Below are 6,939 nucleotides of genomic sequence, written 5' to 3'. Positions count from 1 at the left end.
AGGCACGCCTGGCATTGCTGGTTCTCACGTGAGGCCAGAGAGAGAGGTGGAAGAGATGCGCAGGGCCCCACAGGCCACGTGGGCCAGAGCCCTGCCCGGAAGGCAGCTCCTCCAGATGCCCAGGCAGAAGGCAGCAGGCTCGTGATCACGCGAGACACCCAGCCAGTCCACACCTCGCAGACTTCACCCGGTCAACCAGGACAGCCACCCCCCTTATCCGCAGTTTCAGCTTCCCAGGTCTGCAGATATTAAATAGAAAATCCCAGGAATAAGCAATTCATAGGTTTTCACGCATACACCTTCTGAGTGGTGTGATGGCATCTCGTGCTGTTCTGCTTGCTCTGCCCCGACATGAGCCATCTGTCAGTGCAGAGTCGCCACCTGCTGGCCACTTGGCAGCACCTGGGTTTTCGGATTCCCTGTAGTGGAGCATCGTGGTGCGTGGGTTCAGTGGCCCCTACTCACTTAACCAACGGCTGTTGGCCGTTCAGATCTGCGACAGAGAAGCCGTGCAGTGCCTCCTCAAAGGGAGAAGGTGAGAGCCGTCAACCTAAGGAGGCATTTCACCACCTCAGACCCTCACAAGAAGAAGGGTGAGCACAGGACAGCAAGACACTGCTGGCGAGCAAGAGAGCCCACATTCACGTAACCTTCCTTGAAGCACATTGTCAGAAGTGTTCTGTTTTATTGTTAATTATTGTCGTTGACCTCTTACTGCGCCCACTTACAAGCTAAACCATATCGCCGCCGTGTATGGACAGGAGAAAGCGTAGCATGCACAGGGTTCGGTTCGATCCCCAGGGGGACTTGGAACGTGCCCGTGGATACAGAACTGTTTTGAGTCGCCCTGGTCTGCGGCCGAAGCCGTCTCGTCCCTGGAACGGCCCCTGCCGAGGGCTCTCGGGACCCCAGGACACCTGTCACTTCTCGGGCACTGACAGGGCTGCCGTGAAGCAGGGACTGCTCTGTGCAGCCATGGGGGGAGAAGGCATGGCCGTCACAGCCCGTTTCCCAGCAGGCAGAGGGAGAGGTGGATATCGGTGAGGTCCCTGTGCCCAGAAATCACCTCATTCAACCCCACACTTGCTGAGGGAGATGTCGCTGATGCCAGCGTAGAGATGACCTTATGGGGCCATGGTGAGGCCGGCTGGCCTCAGGTCCCCTGGGGGGCCGTCCTCCAGCCCAGCCCACGTGCAGGCGGTCCCCAGGGGCAGAGCTCAGCGAGTGTCTTCTGGAAAAGGCCAGACGGGAATCTTTCAGGCTCTGAGGGCCACGTGGTCCCTGTCCCCACTGCTCAGCTCTGCCGCCGTGGCCCTAAGCAGCCCTTGACCATGCCTAAGCATGGGGTGTGGCTGTGAACCCCTAATATTATACTTACAGAATGAACAGGGGCCAGATTGGCTGCCGGCTGAGGTTACCAGCCCCGGCCTGGCCCGCGCAGCCCCTGGCAGTCAGGACCCCGTGATGTCACCAGCCACCTTTTCCGCAAACCCTGCCACAGCCGCGGGCCAGGCCGGCCCCAGAGATGACTTTCAGGGGAGGGTCTGCATGACCCCCGCCTCCTGCCACGGAGCTTCCCAGAGTGCCTGCAATGGCCAGGGGTGCTCCCCCGGGGTCCACCCGGCTGGGGGCCCTGCAGGCAGACCCCTGCCTGCCCCTGTGTGCAGATCACCCCGAGCACGCCGGCCAGACTGCCTCTCCATTAATCTCTTCCCGAAATTAACGAGGCGATCCGCTGGACTGGCCCCGGCCAGTGAGGGTGTGACATTGTGGCCGTCACACAGCTGTGATCCTCTCCGAACGGCTGTTCCAAGTGGACAGGACAGCACAGCCTGCCAGGGGTCACCGTTATTTACAGCGTGGCTGTTAATGGCTCTTGGCCCCTGGCGCAGTGTCTCAGATTCTGCCGGCCGCTGCCAGGAAGGCCGAGCGAGGGTTCAGAGCCGTGATTGGCCGTCCCTGCAGGCAGTGAGGCTGGAGCAGCAAGAGGGGGAGCCCCTGGGCCCCAGAGACGGCTGTGGGGTCTCAGGAAGCTGACCACCCGTGGGGACTCCCTCCCACAGCTCACTGCAGGCTGGAGCAGACATGTGGCCAGACCATCCCTCGCCCGCCTGCTGCAAGCCTGGGGGTTGGTTGGTTTGTGCACACGGAGGAGTGGCCTGGGGCCTGGCTGTCATGGGGCAGCTCCCTGCATGGTTCAGGGTCACGGCTCGGGGTCACAGGTACATCTACCACATGGTGTCACAGCTGTTGTCAGGCTCCTGGGTCCTCGCCCCAGCTCCACAGTCAGCTGGCAGCATGACCTGGGACAAGTCGCTCCCCTCCCTGGGCTCAGTTTTCCTGGCGTGGGCCCTGGCGTTCCGTGGTTCTGCAGCGACGAGCCGCTGAAAGAGTGCTGGCCTCTGCCCGGAAGCTTCTCTGGGTCCCCAGTCCTCCCGACTGTAATGTCCCAAAGTGTAATGCCTTGGAAGGGGTGTCCTTCCTGCCCACGATGCCTTGTTGCCCACGGGCCCGTAGAACCACTGCTGGGAGCAGCCACACACCAGCTCCCCGGGGCGGCCAGGCTCAGGGGCCACTGCCCTCCCTGTGGTCCGCCGGGTGGTCCCAGACGCCAGCAATGAAGGGGGAGCAGGCTCCCCCAAGGGGCCCCTGTCAGCCTTTGTGCATCCCGCCAGCCCTGCTCCCCCTCAGCCTCCACGGTCAGTTGTGTGTGTCCACCTGGGCAGGTGTGGTACCCAAGCGTTTGGCCCAACACCAGTCCAGATGCTGTGAGATACTTTTTAGATGAGACTAACATTCAATCAGTAGAGTTGGAATAAAGCAGACGGCCTTCCGTAACGTGTGGGCCCCACCCAATCAGTTGAAGGCATGAGGAGGACAAAACCGACCTCCCCAAGCAGGAGGGCACTGGCCGGCAGATGGCCTGTGGACTTGAACTGCAGCACCAGCCCCTCCCTGGGCTGGCCCGCCCACCAGGTTTGCACCTGCCAGCGCCCCCACCATCACGTGATCCTTAAAATCGCTCTCGGTAGGCAGGTGGGCAAACAGACAGACAGACATCCTGTTGCTATTGGTTCCATGTCTCTAGAGAACTCTGACTCACAAATACCTCCTCCCACTGGGACCGGCAGAAGGACAGAGCCCCGAGCAGCCTGTCACGAGGCCCCTGTGTGCTGGGCACTGGGCAGGGACTTCCCATGTCCCGGTCTCACTCCCTCCTCACCGGGGCCTCAAGAGGCCGGCAACCTGTTCCCATGGCAGAGGCGCACCCTGCGGCTGCGAGGGGTGCGTTACGTGCTGGTGATGCTGTTCGGGCTCCCTCTCAGTGTGGTTGACGCTGGTCAGAGCTGCTTCTGCTGCCCGTACGTGGGAGCTGGAGGCCAGCAGCCGGCCCGAGAGGAGACCTCAGAGATGGCAGTGCACGCGTGTTGGCCTGAAGTCCTCAGGGGCTTGGCGGGGCTGGGCCACTGGCAGGCAGGCAGGCAGCCCCTAGTGTGAGGTGCCCGTTGCAACCGCCCACACCCAGCCCCAAGCCACTGCTGCCAGCCCCCTCCCAGGGCTCGTCCCTTCCCGGGCCTAGAAGTGGGGCTCGGAGTCCCTGAGGCATCCGCACCCTCTCGCTGAGCCCTGAGTGTGGCCTGGCTGCTGGGAGCCCTCGGGCGTGGAATCCAGCTGCGCAGGTGCAGGGCCACAGCACACACCGACCTGCACCTGCCCAGTGAGAACGCCACTCTCAGCCCCACAGTGCAGAGCGGACGCCACGCTGCCTGACCCCGCAGAGGTGTGGCCTCGGGACTGTTCGGGGGGAAGTGCACTGGGGCGGTTCCTGTGGCAGCTGCTGCCTCCCCTTGCCTCCCCTTGCCTCCCGTCGCTCGTCACTGGGACCTGGCCCTGCCATGGGGACAGTCACCCTCTCGGGATCTCGGCCAAACCCTTGTTGGGTGAAGCCAAGAATACAATCAAGAAATTTAATTTGCAAACTCATGCTTAGCTCACTTAGAAGTTTCCTTCTTTCCTGTAATAATATAAATAGGTTACGTGTCACCCAGCCCTGGGACTCTTCATTCTGCTCACTCTTCCCTAACCTAGTGGTCCTCAAAGTGTGGTCCCCCCCACCATGGGCAGCCTCAGCGTTACCTGGGGGGCTTGTTAGAAATGCACATTCCCAGGCCTCAGTCCTGACCCTAGGAGTCAGACACCCTGGGGTGGGGCCCAGTCACCTGGGTGGAAGCAAGCCCCACAGAGGACTCTGACGCCTGCCTCCCAAGTTCAACTGCGCTCCTAGGGACCTCTGGGGAGCGCCGATGCTCCAGGCCAGCCCCCAGGTCCTGCTGGCCTGGGGAGAGGGGACAGCCTGGCTGCGGGGACCCTGCAAGCCCCCCTGGTGATTCTCACACACAGCAGGCTGCTTAGCACAATGGGGTGACATGATGTGACGCATGTCGAGGTAGATGTGAATGCCTAAGCAGAGGGGAGGGGCCTGTGCAGTGCCTGGTTTTGCCCCCAGCACCGAGGACGGGCCTGGCACTGTACAAACTGTGCAGCTTAGCTCAGGAGGGAGCAAGCTGGTGCTCTGATGAATGACCCAAACCACAGCTGCTGCGCTGGGCCCGGGTCTTCCGTGCAGAGAACAGAGTCACAGTCCTCAGGGAAAGGAGGAGTGCAGGGGACAGCCCTCCCCTTGCCCTGCCTCCATCTGACAGGGGTGGCTTCAGAGTCCAGGCTGACCTAGGATCCGGGTGCCTGTGTGTTCACCCCCCACAGCTGATGAGCGGGGCCTGGGGAGGTGATCCAACAGTCCGGGCTGTGAGGACATGAGTGGGTGACGAGCGCACCGTCACGAGGTGCCCAGGGTGCCGGGTGAGGCAGTGGGAGCCCCCAGCCTGGTGGCAGCTGCAAGGCGGCGGTTCAAATCCAGTGCCATCGACTTTCTCGCTCTGTGGCCTGGGGCAGCGTGGTTGTCTCCTCGGAATCCGTTTCCCCGTAAAACACGAGGATTCTTGTCTCTGCCTCGGCCTGGCATTTCGTGATGAGTCACGGGTGTGGAGATCCTGGGGCTCTCCGCACTGCCGGCGCTGACGCATCGGCTCGCTCCCTGTGGCTGGGAGTCCAGCCTCCTTCCGCCTCTTCAGCTAGAAGCCACTCTGTCCGTCTGAGCTGGGTCCCCGAGCGAGTCCCCCCTGCTCAAGCCGCCCCAGAGACCGTGCGTGAGCCCGATGTCAGGATGCGTGGAGTCGGGGTCCAGCCCTGAGGCCACTCTCGTCAGACTCTGCTGTCTGTGACCACCGCCCGGGAAGCCCGAGGGGCGGGGCGTAGCTGCTCCCGTAACAAGGGCCTCTGGACGCTCCGAGACCCCGGTTCCGCCCGCAGGCCCGGGGCCCAGAGCTCTGCCTTCCGAATGCACCCTGCACGCGGGCAATGGTGAAGCAGATGGTCTGCTGAGGTCAGCCCAAGGGACAGGCTCAGAACCGCCCCCCGCCCACCAGCATGCGATCGCTCAAAGCGCACAGAATGTGGCAGGTCTGATCCCCACGGCTGCTGCAGGGAGTCCCACCTGGGTGGCTGAGAGCCACAGAGACCGACTCCACAGTGACTGGGTGCCAGACGTCAGGGCGGGGGTCGGCAGGGCCACGCTCTCCCACGGTCTCACGGGGAGAAGCCTTCTGCATCCTCCAGCGGCCGGTGTCTCCGGGCTGACTGGGCCCTGGCCGTGAACCTCGGTCTGTGTCTGCTCTTGGCCTCCCCCACTCCACCCCCTGAATGTCCATCTGTCTGTCTCCTCTCATGCTGTACAGACACTGGCCATAGAATCGGGGCCCTCCCTCCTCCAGCACGACCGTACCTCAACTAATCCCGTCTCTAACCACCCTGCCTCCCAGCCGAGTGGCCCTTAGAGGTGCTGAGGGTTAGCACGTCAACACAGCTTTCGGGAGCACAGTTCCACCCCAGGAAAGAGCCAGCGGGAGGGAGTTCCAAATGTTCAGTGGGAGGGGGCAGGGGAGAGGTGGGCGAGGAGCCCAGAGACCCCCATGGGTGGGGGGCCCAGGGAGGTGGTGGGCGCAGTGGCCCGGTGGAGGCTGCGCCCTCTCTGCACGCTCAGGTCCCTCTCCTTTCTCTCCAACCCCGTTTCCTCCCTGGGGGACCTCTTGGTATTTCCCTCACGTCTGAAGGCGGGCAGCCCTGCCAAGCAGGAGAACAGAATGACTCGGACTTTTGTCTGGCCGGGTTTTTTATTGCGCAGACCCAGGCCACCTCGTTCCACTGGCAGCTGTGCCTTGCGGGGCTGGGAACAGCTCGGCTGGGGAGGAAGGGTTGGCGCCCCTCCCCAGGGAAAGCCATTCCCAGGGCAAAGGTCTGCACCGGGCATGTGGGCTGCACCCGCACACAGCGCCCCCTGCAGGCATGGAGGAAAGGGGGGCCCCAGGGCCAGGGCTCCATCAATGAGTGGGTGCCGGCCTCCAGGACGGTGGGGCCGTTTCTACAGGAAAACCCTGCAGTGGCAGCCACTGCGGCAGGCATCTAGGTCCAGCTGCCATCACCTTCCCCTTTCCTGCTGTTTCCCCCTGAGAAGTGGGCACGTGACTGCTCAGCTCCCAAGTCTGAGTGGCGTCGAGTGTCGAGGAGGCCATGGGTCCAAGTCCTGCCTGGGGACCCGTGCTCTGACCCATGCACTGGTCAGAGCCCCTCCCTGGGCTCTGGGCCACCAGTGCCTCTGCCCCCTCCTCCTCCAGCCTCACCAGTCCCCTGGCTGCCCCCCGAGGCCCGGCCCGGGGTGAGGGTCTGTGCCCTCTGGCCTGCCACTCCCCCCTGTCTTCCTCCGGCCTCACTGGAGTCAGGGCCAACCTGTGAGTCACTGGAAAGGCAGGGCTTTTTCGCCCAGCAAGTGTCTGCCGAATGCTAGCTTTGTGCAAGGCAATTACGTATTGGTTCCCAGGCTAG

Source organism: Phyllostomus discolor, chromosome 15 (assembly GCF_004126475.2).
Source record: "Phyllostomus discolor isolate MPI-MPIP mPhyDis1 chromosome 15, mPhyDis1.pri.v3, whole genome shotgun sequence".
In the NCBI taxonomy this organism is placed as follows: Eukaryota; Metazoa; Chordata; class Mammalia; order Chiroptera; family Phyllostomidae; genus Phyllostomus; species Phyllostomus discolor.
This window is presented reverse-complemented; position numbering follows the sequence as displayed.